The 16,805-nt window shown below is 44.4% G+C and overlaps 1 protein-coding gene across 3 annotated transcripts in view; it reads right to left on the bottom strand.

Annotated features, from left to right (window-relative positions):
- The window catches only part of Il1r1 (interleukin 1 receptor type 1), a 123,515-nt gene that overhangs the window by 64,097 nt on the left and 42,613 nt on the right, over nt 1-16,805 (bottom strand). The window contains exon 1 of one of the 3 annotated variants that reach the window (XM_004844463.3): nt 12,991-13,354. The exons of 1 other annotated variant lie outside the window; for it this stretch is intronic. The gene's annotated coding sequence lies outside the window, so the exon portion shown is untranslated. Of the gene's footprint in view, nt 1-12,990; nt 13,355-16,805 lie in introns of those variants that run through there. One more of the 3 variants, XM_021258120.2, reaches the window with a different exon arrangement.

Genomic DNA, 16,805 nt, shown 5'->3' with positions numbered 1-16,805 from the left:
AGTTGCAGAAAAATAGCTTAAGTCCTGTGCTTTCTTGTTATATTTATTTTATCTGTATTGATTTTGGTTTAAATCATGATCAAAGTTATCAAAGTCTCTACACCTGATCACCTCAAAAGCTAAAATAAAACAAAGCTTTCCCAGAAAGCTTTCATAAAAACCAGCTTGGAGATAACAGTGGGAATGTGGATGGTACAGTATTTCCTAGAGGTTCCTGAATCCCATGGCTGACATGAATCAACTCTTAGGGCTCAGACAAAGGCCCCTTGAAATACAGACATCCCTGGTCTCCAATGGTTCACTTTAAGATTGTTTTACTTTTTGGTGGCACAAAAGCAACATGCATTCAGCAGAAGCCATACTTCGAGCTGTGAATTTGGATCATTCTCTGGGCAAGCAACAAGCAGTATGATACTCCTGTGAAGCTCCCAGTCAGCCCCATGATTACTTGGGAAAACAGCCCACACCCGACACCAGGTGCTTCTGCGAAGTGATGATATTCGATGTGTTGAGTGGATTAAATGCATTTTAACTCTAGATGGTTTTAGTTTACAATGGGTTTCTCAGGACATAACCCTGTCATATATCGACAACCATTTGTACACCTCAAAAGAACTAGTCTATAACCCAGTGTGTCCTGTCCTCCGATGTCTTATCGCTTCAACACATTAATAAGGGAGAAAGTTCTGGGGTCCAACAGATCCTGGTTCAAATCCTGACTCTGCTATTTATTTATCAGGACCAGAAGAAACTGGGCTAGTAACTAAGCCTCAATTTCCTCAGGGAAAATTGGAAATTATAACACCTGTGTAAGGAACAAGGGTGCTGTCTGGAAGGCCCCCAGGTGAGGCGGGAAGGGTGAGTGACTGCTGGTCCCGGTTTGTCCCAGAGCTGTCAGGTAAGGCAAGCAGTGCAGGCAGCTGAGCAAGGTTGGTGCCTTGGAGCCTGGAAGGCTGCAGATCAGCACAGAACACAGCCACAGAGCTCAGGGCAACAAATACACTCCAGGCAAGAACAAGTCTCAGAAGAGTTGTCCCAGGATTTCCAGTCAGGTCTTGCCCTCTCTCTGACTCTAGGGATGAAATTAGAGAAGCCACAGCCAACCAACCCTGGGGGTGTAATTGCAGCTCTGGAATGTGCTGGTTTTGTGGCCGGAGTTGGGATTCATTCTTGGCATAAATGCCCCAGTCATCCAAAGCAACACGGCTGACCCGAGACAAGGAGGAGCTCAAGGTGAAGACAGTCAGCATCTTTCCATAAGAGACAGGGACAACTTGTAAGCATGTTCCACTCCAGTGAAAGCGAAGACAGCGTCCCCATATAGCATGCACGTGCTGCCACCTCGATGTCATCACTCATGCATCCACTGATCCTAGGGATATCTGACATAAAACTTTCTAAAACCCTCACTGAAGTGTTAGTCACACCATTGTCACACTTCTGTCTGGACACAGTGTCTTAGTCCGTTCTAGCTGTGGAACGAGTAACCCTAAGCTGAGTGGGTCACCCAACAAGCATTTATGTTTCCCAGTTCTGGAGCCGGATGTCTGGTGATGTGGCATCTGGGGAGGGCCCACTTCCAGTTTGCATATGGCTGATTTCTCCCTGCATGGCCAAAAGAAAGCCAAGAAGCTCTCTGGCCACTTCTAATAATGTGCATACCACACTTATGGGGGCACCACCCTCTGAACCAAATCACCTCCAAGGAACTCACCTCCTGATGCCATCACACTGGGATTAATGGTCCAATGTCTGAATGTGGGGGGATACAAGCATTATATCCATTGCACACAGATGCAGAAAAACCAAATCTCTGAATCTTAAAATATTTATTTCAACTATGATTCACACAGGCACATTTCAAGTTTTATAAATAAGTTCCTGGACTTTTGTGAATACATTTAGTCCTACATAGCCACAAGTTCCAGATCTCTGAACTCAACCAATTGGAGACTGAAAAATAGTCAAAAGAAAAAAACGTATCTGTACTGAATATATACAAATTTTTTCTTGTCATTATTCCCCAAACAATAAAGTCTAAGGATGCACGAAGCATTTACATTATCCTAAGTCTTACAAGTAATCTAGAGATGATTTAAAGCATATGGAGGATTGTGTAGATTCTGTGCAAATACAACACCATTTTATAGAAAAGCCTCTGTGTCCTCAGCTTCTGGTACCTGTGGAGGGTCCCAGAACCAGGCACAACTTGGCTCCTTCTGCTGCCTCTCTTAACCAGAACTGACCCTGGACAAGCTCGCCCTGTGCTGAGCCTGACTGGGTCAGTTCTGTCTGGAAAAGCACTGGGAACTCACCTGTGCAGTCAGGTGCAGCCCCTGCTACCTTTCCTGGGGCCAGGAGGTGGAGCTTACTGAAGTACCCACTGACCTTGCAGCTTCCCACTTCCGGTCAACATGTTCCTGGGCATTAGCACTTCCGTGGGTGCCTTCATCCCAAACATCCCCTGTGACTCATGCACACTCATGAACCCCGCTCCACTCTGGCCACGGGTGACCATTTGTAAGTTTTGTCTTAGAGATGGATCTCAGTGTCTGATCGATACTACACTGAATTTCTCTGCCATGTTTCATGCTAGATGGGGCCAGCTCTGGGCTTAGGACCACCAGGAGCCCAGGGCTGTAGTCCAGGCCACACCTCTTTTGCAGAGCCCTGCAAAGCTACAGATGTAGAGGCAAAGTGGCCCCATGGGAACAGAAGCAGAGGGGTGGCATGAGGGCGCAGCGTGTCTACACATCTCCTGTCTCCTCCACGCTGGCCCAGAGGACCGGGCTTTCTGGGCTGCATTCTGTACTGCCAAGTGCAGGGGACGCAGAGGTTCCCATCCAGTGACCCTGAGGACAGCTTGGCTCTTCAACTCCACAGTGACCACCTGCAGAAAGGACACAAGACCTGCAGTTCACTCCTAGCCTTCTGTCCCCACAGGAGCCCCCAACACCTCTCAGGTCCCCATAGCACCTGCACCAGTGGCCACACAGGAAGCCAGAGTTCTCAGCTGGAGCCCAGAGGTGCTGGGGCCCCCTCACTGTCCCCTCCCTGCCTTCCTTCTCGTGGTGGACTTTTGCTTCTGTCTCCCAACTGGACTGAACCTTGCTCTGATTCTTCTTAGCCTTTGTGTTTCCCGTCCTACCCACTCCTCATGTCACCACCCCAGCACCTGGCACAGGGCCCAGCACCCAGCCCAGCACAGGGCTCAGTATAGGGCCTAGCACCCAGCACAGGGCCCAGCACCCAGCACAGGGCTCAGCACCTAGCACAAGGCCCAGAACCCAGCATAGGGCCCAGCACCCAGCAAAGGACTGCAGCACCCAGCACAGGGCTCAGCGCCATGGGACACAGGAATCACTTGTCCAGGAATCACGGCTCTTTCTGACCTCATCCAGAGGAGCCAGCAGCCTAAAAGGTCAGAGCTCTGGGGCTCTGGCTCATAAGAAAACCCAAACTCCTACCTTGGCCTCCAGTTCCCTCCTGGATCTGCCCTCTGCCCCTCTCTCCAGTGCACCTGGAACTTCCCTCCTTCTCCTGAGCCAGCCAGGTGGCAACCTTCTCTCTGGTCCTCACATGCCCTTTTAAGCCGCTGTGCCCTCTGCCTGTCTGTCTGGGGCACAGGCCCGGGGCCTCAGCCCTGCCTTTCAAGGAGTCCCAGTCACCAGGGTAAGGTGGGTCACAGCCCATGGTCAGGTCCCAGTGGCCAGGTCCCCTCCCCGCCCTGGCATCCCCTGGCTAGACACATAGCAAGGCCTCCAAGGACAACCACTGAGTGAATAACAACGATGACCACAAACAGCTTTAAGCCTGCTGAATAGATGCTCACCCTCAGTCATGGTACAAGACAGGAAAAGTTTAAAAACACAATAAGTTCACCTCTTTGCCCTTTAAAACTGTAATAAAACTACCTTGCTAACAAGGTAATTTTGAGAGCACATGGGAAAACTTTCCCTGAAACATCCCTGGGAGGAGAGGACACTGATATAAGCTGGCGAGGGCTGGGAGAGTGATTTGGAGCTCTGTATCTAAATCACAAACACATGCCACCTATGACCCAGCAACTCGACTTCCAGGAATTTAGCCAACATATACATTTACTTGAACTTCTGCAAAATGACACAGGCAACCTGTTACTCATTGCAACACTGGCTGTGATCGCAAAAGACTGAAACAACTTAAACATCTGCCATGAGGTTAAAAATGCAACTCATTAGATAGACAAATGGAACCAGGTGCAGATGGGTGCATACCATTAGTGGGAAGGAGGTGGAAGGAAACACAGGAAGACTTAACAAGGGCTGCCTGTGGGGGAGGAAGAGCGCCTGTTGGGGAAGGAAAGAGAGAGAGACTTCAACCCAAAACCTTTTATACTGTGTTGTCTATGGAAAAGCAAATGACCTATGTGTGATCTACTCTAGAAACTTACAAATTTCAACTTCTTATAGGATATCTTCGCCCCATAATAAGTAAAATTCCATTTTGAATTACATTCATATCCCCGTTTTATAATGGGAACAACTAAGCAAAGAGAAGTTGCCAGGAGCAAACAGAGCCAGCATCTTCTGCAAGCCAGTGCTCACTGTACTCTCCCCCTTCTCTGGACACCTCTGTGGACTTCCTGGGTGAAGGTGTGGGGCCCAGTGGAAAGGAAGTAGAAGGAAGTGTTTCCCCTATGTTGAGTATACCACACATCTAGGCTGCCAAGGAGGATTGGGCCTAAAAACCCAATCCAGGTAGCATTGGCATTGGCCCAATAGATCCAGAGAGGTTGAGGCGGAGCCCCACCTAACCTCCAGTGAGGAGTCCCCTGGACTGATTTCAGACTCCACGCCTCCAAATGCTGCAGAACTGGATTCTCAGCAACTCTGGATGGAAAAACCAAGCACATCAGAATTTAATTTTCCAGACCAGTGTGGCACCTGGGATGAGGCACTAAATGGAGCCGGTGTCTATGGATGGATCTTGTCACTAGCTAGCATCTTGGTCACTTACTGAACTTTTCAGAGCCTCAGCATGTCTAGCCCTAGACTTGGAATAATGATGAAGGTTGAATATCTCTTTTCTGAAATTCTTGGGACTGAAAGTGTTTTGGATTTGGGATTTTCTCAGATTTGAAAACTTCACATATACAAAGAAGATATCTTGGGGCTGGGTGCAATTCCACACACAAAATTCCTTTATGTTTCATCTATATCTTATACATGGAGTCTGATCTAATATTTGTAATGATTTTGTGCTTGAGAAAAGGTTTCCTGGTGTGAAACTGTCTAGGTATGGCATCACAGTGGTGTTAAAAATATTTTTGGTTTTGGATTTTCAGATAAGTAACGCTCAAGTTGTACCAGCTTTGTAAGCTTGTGAGAAAGATGAGAGATAATATGTGTGAGAAACCCAGAACAGGTCATATGCAGCCTAATTTACTCTCCCCAACCCCTGGGCTCCAGAATGAGGCTGTGCCCACCAAGAATCCCTGGGCCACTTGCTGTGTGGCTTTAGGAAGGTCTCTCTTCTGTGCCTTGGCCTTCTAATCTATAAATTAAGATAATAATAATGACCACTTCCAAAGTGAGCATGAGGCTCTTAGAACCAGGTCTCAGAATAGTAAGTGTTCCCTTAAATACTAGTCATTATTATTATTACTCGGAACCAGGTTTAAACCAATTCTTAAACATGAGTTTGGCCTGCATTTTTACAGCCCAGCACTCAGTTGGGGTTGATCCAATCTTTGGCCCCTCTCCCCTTAAAGATTCTCCTGCCAAGTCCAAGAGACTGAAACTTACACAGACTGTGGTCTCTATTTTGCTGACCTACCTGTGAATTACATTCATTTGCTTAATAATATTCATTAAGAATTTACTCAATGGAAGAGCTGGGGATGTAGCTCAGTGGCAGAGCACTTGCCCAGCAGGTTGGACAGAGGCTCTGGGTTCTTCCTCAACACCACACACACACACACACACACACACACACACAAAATTTACTCACTAGGAAGTGAAACCCACCCAAATTAATCTCAACAAATAATCCATTTTCCCCAAAATCTCCACAGGACTGATTTTTAGAACTCTTATACTCCTTTCAGGGAATATTCCTTTCTCTGCAGAGTTGGGTAAAAATATTCTACTTTCCTTAACTTGATTCATTCAAGAAACATTTATTGGGCTTCCCCTGGGTGTCCTTCCACAAAGCAGGCCATAGAGAAAGCAGTGCCCACCAACCCAGCACCTGCCCTCCCACAACTCTCTGTCCCCCATGCCATGCATGTGGGCAATGGGGACATAGAGTGAGAGGGAGGACACGGTGTTCCACAGGCAGGGGGACAAAAGAGCCACAGGGCAGAAACCTCCATTCATCTGAAGTTTTCTGTGTGCTGCAGGAGCACACTAAACACTGCTGCTCAGTCTCAGAACCAAGAAGTGTGTTGTTAACAGACACACACACACACACACACGCACACAGTGTCTAAATTTAGAATAAGAAGACAATGTTCAGATTCCACATTCCCAGGGCAGAGAAGGTGAGCCAATCCCAGCACCTGAGAAGAGGCTCCCCCTGCTGCCATTCCACGCTCCTAGGGCAGAGAAGGTGAGCCATGTGGGTGCCAGAAGCACACCTCCCCCCCCCCCCCGTTGAAATGAGAAGACACGTAAACAAGCCTCAAAAACAGACTTCCAGATCACCTACAGCAACCCCAAAGGGAAACGAGATGCAACAATCTCATACTCAACCACCTGGACTCTCTGAACTGGCAACAAAAGAGGATCTGGAAAAAATGAAATCAGAAATAATTTCTCACATAACAGCAAAGATTGTCCCCATACTGCAAGACATGATTAATAAATCTAGAGAGGACAGAGATTAAAAAAAAAATAGAGGATCTGAGGAACATGATGGAATCCCAACATAGGAACAAATGGAATCCATAAAACAGATGCAAACAGATTTCCAGGAGATTAAAAACTCCATCGAAAGTCTACGCAGCAGAATGAACCAATGTGAGGACAGAATTTCAGCCATAGAAGATAAGACTGCAATTAGTGACCAGGAAAAGAAAAATTGCTTCAAAATTTTAAAGGACCATGAGAAATCAATCCAGTAGCTGTTAGATGATGCGAAAAATAACATTAGACTCATTGGAGTCCATGAAAAAACAGGAGAGAGTGCAGATGACATAAAAAAGCTGTTCACAGAAGTGATAGCAGAAAACTTCCCAAGCAGGGGAAAAGAACTTGACATACAGATAAGTGAGGCATATAGGACTCCAACTAACCATGATCAAAAAAACTCTACACATAGACATATAATAGTTAGGATTCCAGAAACCCAACAGAAGAACAAAGTTCTACAAACAGTGAGAGAGAAGAAACAAATCACATACAAAGGAAAGCCCATCAGAATCACAGCAGACTTCTTAGTGCAAACCTTCAAAGCAAGAAGAGCCTGGAGTGATGTATTTCAAGACCTAAAGGAGAACAGCCTCCAACCCAGATTGATGTATCCTGCAAAACTATCTTTCAAAATGGATGGAGAAATAAGATACTTTCATGATAAAGAGCACCTCAGGAACTTCAAGAATATCAAACCAGCACTCCAAAAATATTTTAGATAATAGCCTACCAAAAGACAATGAGGATCACAACCCCAGGAAGCCCAGAAGAATGAATCCATTGGGGGTGATAAATTAAACACAAAGGGGGAGAATCCAACAAAAAGAAAAAGTCATGACAAAGCTTTTAAAACTTTTAACTTCATCTCCCTAATGAGTATATAATTCAATCTTGTTATTGTTCATGATTAGTATTTTTCTGATTCTAGTGTTGCACACCTTTCCTTGTGCTGTACTGGCTATTTATCATCTTCTTGTGTCTACTTTTTAATTGGGTTGTCTATTAATGAGCTGTAAGAGTTCTTTACATATTCTGGTCATAGGTTATATGCATTGTAAATATGGTCTGTTTAAGGACTACTTTTCATTTAACAATGTCATTTAAAGTTCTAAATTTTGATGGAATCTCATTTATCGATTTTTTTTCTTTTATGTGTTTTTTGTATCCTAGGAAGTTCTTGCCTACCCCAAATTCCTAAACATTTTCCCTTATAATTTCTTCTTAAAGTTTTATACTTTTAGGCTTCCATATTTAGGTTCATAGATCCTTTCAAGTTATTTTTATGTATGGAAATAAAGGGTTGAGGTTAATTTTTTATGTATGGATACCAGGTGTTCTAGTACCATTTGCTGAAAACACTATCTTTTCCTCAGCTCTAGAATTGAGTTTATATTCTATAAAATGTTAATGTTAAATAATCTTTCAAAACTCAGTGGACTATATGTGTATGGTTCTATTTCTCGATTCTTTGTTTTATTCCAGTGATCTATACGTCCTTCCTTACACCAATACTGCCTTGATTACTGTAGCTTTAGAGGAAGTCTTAAAATTAGGTACTAAATGTCTTCCAACACTGTTTTGTTTTTATTTTTACTTTTCTAGGTCCTTTGTACTCCTACATAACTTTTAAATTTCAATATCCAATTCTTCATTTATAGCAAGTAGACATAGACCTGAATTTTTATATATACCTTGTGTTTTCTAATCCTGCTAAGTTCCAATACACGCTCTAGGGACTCCTAGAGATTTCTTAGTATTTTCTCTGTAGATGATCATTTCATCTATTTATAAAGATTTTGCTTCTACCTTACCATTCTTATCCTAATTGTGTCATTTTATTGCCAGACTATTTTGGTTTGGGCCTAGGTTTCAAAGTTTAATGGACAGATAAAGAGTAAGCATATCTGCCCTTGTTCCCCACCTTAAGGAGAAAGCATTGTATCTTCTCCATTCATATAAGGTGTTCTTGCTGGAAGTATGGACTACATGTCTTTAATCTGTTGAGAAGGTTCTGTTCTACTTCTAGTCTCCTGATAGCTTTTCCCATGAACAGCTGTGGAATTTAGTCCAATACTTTTTCTCCAACTAGTGACAGGATCATATGGCTTTTTCCTTTCCTCTGTTAAAATGATGACTTTTGGGGGTGGATCTTCCAATGCTGAACCAACACTGCCATCCCTATAATAAAACCACTTTCTACATACTGCCAAATCTGACTTCTAATAGTTTGTTTTCTTAAACAAATTTCCATCTATGGTCATACTTTTTTCTTCTATTATCTTTATCCAGTTTTAGGATTAGCACAATGTTGATTTCCTAAAATGAGGGGAGAACTGTTCCTTTTTTTCTGCTTTAAATGTTTGATATAATTTATCAGTTAAAATGTATACGAGCCTGTTGTTGTCATATAGGTAGGTTTTCAAGCTAGAAATATACTATCTTTAATAGGTGCTATTCAAATTTTATATTTCCTCCAGAGTTAGTTTCATTAATTTGTCTTCCAAGGTACTTCTTAGAAGTTGTTAAATTTATTTTAAAACAGATTTTTGTAATATGCTTCCTATATCCTTTTAAATTCTGTGAAATCTGTGGTAATGTCTCCTAGATCTTGATAATGTAATTTTAAAAATGTATAATTGATATTGTGTAATAGGAAGAAAAGGTCTAAAGGAGCAGTGGAATTGGGAGGGGTAGGGGAAAGGAAAGAAGGGAAAAGAAAAAATACTAGAAAAGGAAAAAAATGGAAACAAAATCTTTGCAAATAGGGAAGGGTGGAGGGGGTGAAGAGAGGGCAGGGGAAGGGGAAAAAAATAAGAGCCAAGATACTCATGTAATGGTACAAGATCCCAATGATGTATGTAAATGTATTTTATACCTAAAATGTACCAATAAACTTAATGGGGGAAAAAGAAAAAGAAGACAATGTTCAAATTTTAGCACACATCTGTCCAGAAGCTATATTTAGAAGGTGAGGCCATCTGCAATCTTTATACAGGATAAGTGTCCCTAATCCAAAAATCTGAAGTCCAAAATGCTCCAAAATCTGAAACATTTTAAGCATCAACATGATAAAAAAAATTTGATATTTTGGAACATCTTGGATTTGAGATTTTTCAGATTATGAACACTCAGTCAGTAAAATCTATGCAAATATTCAAAATCTGAAAAACCACAAAATCAAACCACTTCTGGTTTTAAGCATTTTTGGATAAAGGGTGTTCAACCTGTAATAACAGTAATAATATCATTGTTGTGCATTTTTTACCTTTTATTATTAAAAAAAAAAAGCTTCCTCTATCTTGTCTCTTTTTATTCCCATTGCTGTTTTGTGGAGTGGAGAGGGCAGGCCTTCTCTCTAAAAACAAAACATTTTTGAAACAGGTTCTTACTGTGTTACCCAGGCTGGTCTCAAATGCCTAGGCTCAAGCGAGCCTCCTGCCTCAGCCTCCCAAATAGCTGGGACTAGAGATGTCCTTGCCTTCTTTAAATTTTGCAGCTAAAAAGGGAGATAAAATCATACAGATGAGGTTTGCCCTGTGGGGTTCATCAGTACAAAGTCAAAGTAAAAGCACATGACCGCTCCTCACCCCCACCAGCACACGTTCTGAGAGATAGCAAATGAGGTCACAGACCTCAGAAATTAGGTTGGCAGAAGTTACCGTAACAGGTGACTGCTTTGGCAATGAGTAACCAAAAAAAATTAAAAATAAAAAGCTGAGCCCGGAGAGAACGAATGGAAGCCAGAGGTTTTACAAAAGGTTTCCTTGAAGTAAATTAAGATGACAAAATACCCTTTGGCAACTATCCAGATTAGTACAATTATTTTTAAAAGAATGGTAAAACCCAATGGTGGAGAGAATGTTGGGAACTGGTATTCACAGGGTGCTGGTGGACAATATCAACTGACAGCATATTCTGAAGATGAGCTTAGCCACAGAGTTCAAGAACTTTGAAAATGTTCAACCCTTCTGACATTCCCACTTCTGGGAATTTATCCCAAGGAAATATTCATGAAGAGTTAGGAAGATACAGCTACAAGGGTGTTAGCTTTCACATTGTTGCAAACAGAAAATAACCAAGTATTTGTCAAGAGGATTTAACAAATCATGCAATGTGACGAAAGGCCTTTGTGAAGGGAAGTTCACCGCTGCAGCAAGCTGCTCACAATGCACTACTGAGAGGTAAATGCAGCTGATAACACAGCATTACAATATGAAGATATTTCTTCTCAATGCAAATGTGATCAGAGAAAAAGACACCACCAAAATGTTATAAGACACACTGAGTCTCCCTTATCCTAAGTGCTTGTGGCCAGGAGTATTTCGGGTTCGGGAATTTTGTAGATTTGGGGAAATTTGCATAGCCTTCACTAATGGAGCAACCTTGATCCAGAAGTCAGAAATGGCTGGAATCAGGTAAAAGCATCCAAGGCTTAGATTTTTGAATTAGAGATGCTCAACTGGGAGTGTTTTTCTCACAGTGATGGGTTTTTATTTTTCATATTTTTAGATTATTTGTATGCATTTTGAAATGCTTATTTTTGATAATGAGTACGTGCTGTTAAAGTTTTTAAAAGACAAATTTTAGAAGTGCATCTCCATTCCTTGACCATGGCTGCCAAGTTTTACCAAGTCAATGCTTGGTTCCCAGTAGGGTTTGTAGGTTCGAAGATTTAACAACTGCATGTTGCATTGAGAAAGACGGGCAGAATCTTTGAACCTCACTGCTGTATTAAAAAAATCAAGTTCATCTCGGGAAGAATTTTCAAGTCTTTCTGGGCAATTTCATCGTCTTCCTTTTCCCAAAAGATCAACACATTTGCTAGGAACACAAGTCCTTGGCATGGAATACACACAACACTGCCTCCAGGTGCTTCTGGGGTGAAATTGTGACTCAGCAAACCCATTGCCACCAGCTGTGTCTTTCTGAGCTCCCTCGCCCAGCATCTAGAGACTGGTACACTCACAAACAGTGGGAAGTGGCTCTGGACATAAAGCCACTAAGGGCTTGTGGGTTAAATTGAATGGTGAACCTTGTTTTCTTCTTTTTCCTTTTTCTCATTTGCTTTTCTTAACCTTTCTGATTCTGTCCCATTTTCTTAGTCTTTCCCAAACAACACTATTGATGGAAATCATGGAGGTTAGATGGTCCAAAAACAAAAATGAGGCAGTGTTTATAATAATCCTCCTCTAAGTGCATAGTCATCTCTATAGCTATAGGTGTAACATCTACAAAGTCTCCAAAACTCAGACAAGCATATGCTTTTAATGTTCTATTTTAAGCCTTATTGAAGGATGCACGTACAAGGGTTGCCAATAAAATACATTCTAACAATAAATAGAACCAGCTAATAATAACACAATGCCAAGCATGATGGCATGGCCTGTGTGCTCAGCTACTCAGGAGGCTGGAGCAGGAGGTTTACAAGTTAGGGGCCAACTTGGGTAACTTAGTGAGGCCCTTTTTAAATAAAATTTTTAAAGGGCTAGGGATATAGCTCAGTCATGGCACTTTAAAAAGATGAAAAATCTCATTTAGCATGCATGAGTTCAACCCCAGTTCTACTCCCGTACCACCAAAAATAAAAACAAAAACAAGTTAAACAATTCAATCAGTGAAGCTTTGAGTGAGACTATATCCCTCTAAAATTGTAGATGCTTAACAGAAAGTGATAAAAATGTCTTAATTCTAGCATGCACACAGTGTTATAAAAGGCCTTACCTTTTTGGCCTTTCATTCTACAGTCCTCACCATCTACCAAAAGTCACATAACCAGTAGGGTTTATAAGTAGTGGGCAGCTATCAAATATATTTCCCATGTATTTCATGGTTAATCTTCTATAGAAGAACACATAGCTGATCATAGGTGATCTCTTAGTATGACTCATACACCTATGCTAAGGTTAAATGTGCCCACAGAGCCTGAGAAATCCCCACAGCCTTATTTCAACCAACAGCATAGCATTCTTTCATCTGATTCCATTTGTGCCTCCTAAATACTTCTTTGGTGTGTAAGACCCCACACACACACCAAAAAGTAAAATCTTTTTAAAAATAGTAAAATAAAAAAACAAAAAGCTTCAAGTAAAATTTTTACCTTCTGGGCTCTTCATCTTCGAGGGATTGGAGACGGCTGGTCTGGGCAGAGATGGAAATGCTCAGGATAGCCCCAAAGGGTTTCTCCCCTCTGATGAAGCCTGCTAGCTTCAGGCTGGTTGTTAAAACCAAAAGTGAAGTTTGAAGCCAGCCCCGGAAGACATAGTGAATTCTTCTCTCCCTCTGTGAGAGAGCTTGGGGTCAGATCTGTGTCACACGCGAGTAACAGCTCACATCTTGTCAGGCAACCCAGAGAAAGTGGGCTCTGGGAGACGCCTGTGTCAGAGGCTCTCGGGGCTTTAATCCTTCAGCAGTGACAAATCTGGGGAACTGTGAACAGGAAACTCAGTGCTGGGCAGGCAGCCAGATTCACTCAGCAAATGTGCCAAACCCTTATGAAATCCCAATATCCTTCACTGCAGATCACCTCCCACATTTCACAAGGCCGACTCTCCCTGATACGACCTTGCACCAGACCTGGAGGCGGCTGCTAAAGGTGCTCCCATCATCAGAACCCAGCCAGGTCTGGAGTCTCATGCCCTCCTCCTCTGCCCAGCCTGTCTGTCCCAGTCTGTGCCACAGCACCTCCACAGGGCATCCCAGTGATGCCACACAACCCCGACTCATTTCAGCTCGGGCTACAAACCTGGACCTCGGTGATGGTGCCCATGCCCCAGCCACGCACCCGAAGAATGCTGGAAGGATCTCTTCCCTGCACCCCAGAGGTGGGGTGACCCATTAATCACTCCTTGGTGGCACATGGGACATGGGTATGGAGCTGACCCCGAGCCTCTATCTCCGACATGCATCAGCCAGATCCACCCATGGGAGATAGTGCAGTCAGACCCCCTCCTGTGCCTGTATTCCCATGACAATTCTGTGTTGGACAGGATGCAGCCAAAGCCCACAGCATAAGAGGAACTAGAACAGACCTCCCATTCTGGAAGCCCAGGCCCTGCAAGCTGCAGCCATCACCCTGTCCAAGAAGCTCCATGCTAATCCCCCGGACTCTGGAAGACACCACTGACACTTCTACTCTCTGCACTGCCTCAGCAGCTCTGAGCTGCACTTCCTCCCCTCCTAGGGAGGGCCACTCTGCCCAGCTGTTCCCACATGCTCTTTGCCCCTGGGCACTTCTCCCTGCTCTGACCTGCAAGAGGCTTCTTCTAGGAAGTGCCAACACTCTGGTCCCATTTTACAGATGAAGCAGCTGAGAAAGTGCCTTTCCCAAGATCCCTGAGTCAGGCAAGGGTGGAGATGGGGTGGCATCGAGTCTGGGTTTCTCCTCTGGTCTGACCCAGGATCATGATGCATTTGGGAACAGGGCTTATCTGCTCAGAGACTGGGCCATTTCCCAGCAGCTGTGCCCCACACTTCCTGGCCTCCTTTTCCCAGGGCATTGCATGCTAGCTGGCTACCTTGAAGCTATGATTAGCTGGCAGATTACGACCTTTAACTGAGAGACCAAATGTTCCCATTTAGGCCTGAACAGGGATGTGAACAATGCTAAGAATAAGCAGACTGTCTTAAGGTTCTGGGCAGTGTTCCTGCAACAGCTATGCTGACAGTTTGAACCCAGCTCTGCTGTGCATGCTGCTGAGGACCTGCAGCCTCAGCAAGACACCTGAGATGGCTCCCACAGGCTGTTTAACTTCCCACCCTTTCTCCATGTGGAGAAACCGAGGCCTGGGATGGCCACCTCCACCCTCAACCCGGTGACCTCCTGTCCAAGGACCAGGGGCAGGCACACTGGGGCAAATCTCTCCTGCCACATGGACAGACACAGAGCTGGAGCCTGCTTAAACACCAGCTTGAGAATGAAACCCCACACCCAGGAGGGGCTTCCAGAAACAGCAGAGAAGGTGCTGGACAGGGCTGGGCCCTTCCTGCTCAGGGACGGACCCAGAAGGTCCTCTGGGGGCGTTTTAAAGCTGGGTCTTCGAGTCAGGTCTCCAGAGGTCTACAGCCAGAAGTGCCTGGAGAGCAAGTGCAGGTCTTCCCCAAGCAGCTTGCTGCAGTCCTGCCTGGCCCCTCCCTGTCCTCTTCTTGTCCCCAGCCTTCCGCCTCCCCCGCAATTCCTTCCCCTTTAACCCCCTTTGTCCTCCTTTCTTCCCTCTTCCATTCTCTCCCTCTTCCTCCCATCTCCCTGTTTCTCTGACTACCTCCCTCCCTTTCATGTTTCCTCCCCAAAGGAAGAGAGAGCCAGCAGGGAGGTGCTGCATGGACACCAGGATACCATGAGGTGAGGAGAGAAGCTGCACTCCACAGGGGCTGCAGCATCCACACAAGTGTTCACTGGTGCTGCCTGTCCCAGGCATGCCGGGTCGCGCACTCGCGCAAACACACACAAACATGAGGACATCTCCGGCTGCAGAACAGAAGCGCATGCTGGAGGAGGGATGTCTCATTCCAGATGTGCTTCTGGCTTCCCAGGGGGCCAGGCCAGAAGCAGGGAGCCAGCTCAGGAAGCCGCAGCCCTTTATTCCAGCAATCCCAGCATCCATGGTCAGGAAGCCTAACCCATTCCTCAAGTAGGAGTTCGTTAACCCGATCTTTCTCTCACTAGTTCAGCTCACTGTCTTTGCTGAGCAGTGGGGAGATTTCCTTACAAGGATTTTTCAGGCACTTTTCCATTCAGATGATTTCTTCTCTCTTCCTCCTTCCCACATCTCAGCAAGGAGAAAAATGTCAGGAATCTGCACAGTTTAGTTAACATAAGGGAGCATACATACATACACGCACATGCACACAGATACACACACACTGCACACACACATACATGCACACCACAGTCTTGATTGGGTTTTTCCCAGTTTAGCTCTCCCACAAAGTTCAGGGAAAACAGTCATAGTTGACAACAAAAATTCAATACCAGAATGGAAAATCACTAAAACTCTCAGGTCCTTTATGAATGCTGGAGCATTAAATTCATGCAGCCAAACCCAGAGTTTTCAATATTAAAGTTATCAGAAGACATCATTGCAGCAATTGTATTATTATGCAAGGTCTTCGCAGAACTCCAGGATGTCTGAATTCATACAGAAGAGGTCAGAAATAACACGTGTATTTTCCTGGAAGAGATTTCCCATGCAGAATCAAATTGCATCTGAGAATGTGTGTATCTCTACGCATCCCAACTGACGAAACAGGAGGCTGAAGACAGATGTACAGAACATGTGTGCATGGGTGTGAGTGTGTGTGTGAGCATGTGTATGAATCCCAACCTGGAAGGGTCTCCCTTCCAAGTGCTGTGGAGTAGGAAGGCTCTGTTTTACTAGGTCTGGCAATTGAGTAAATTGGATGATCTCTAAAGTGCCTCCAATGATGCATTCTGTCACTTTAACCTTTGTCCCTGAACAATTATAATATTATGCCCAGTGACCGCCTTGAACCTTTGTGGCCAGATTGGTCACTTGCTTGCTGGTTCCACTCCTGACCCAGGCAATGACGCACAGTACAGATCATTCCTGTGCCTCTCCCTAAGCATAGGGCGGCCTGTGTCTCCTGCTCCCACCAAACCCTCATCCTTTCTACCCTAAGGAGGCAGCATCTGCCTCCATCCATGGGTTGGAGGAATCTTGCAAGCCCAAAGCAGGGAACAGGAAAGTCCCAGATACATTATGACCAGGTAGCTTTTTGCCCCTTCATGAAGCCCTGATTGCTAAGAGAAGTATGAATGGACCAAGAAGGAGCCAAGTCTGGCAGGTCTCATTCAGTCTATTGTTTGGTGAGTTTTCAGATGAGGAGATTAGGCAAAGTGCTGTGGACTCAGTGAATCAGAGCTTCCTGAAAGTATTTGCCAACAACTGTCTGGTG

The sequence above is a fragment of the Heterocephalus glaber genome, unplaced genomic scaffold (assembly GCF_053883595.1).
Source record: "Heterocephalus glaber isolate CG9 unplaced genomic scaffold, H.glaber_assembly_v1.0 deba00000470, whole genome shotgun sequence".
Lineage (NCBI taxonomy): Eukaryota > Metazoa > Chordata > Mammalia > Rodentia > Bathyergidae > Heterocephalus > Heterocephalus glaber.
The sequence above is the reverse complement of the archived record's forward strand: the minus strand, read 5'-3'. Positions and strand labels throughout refer to the sequence as shown.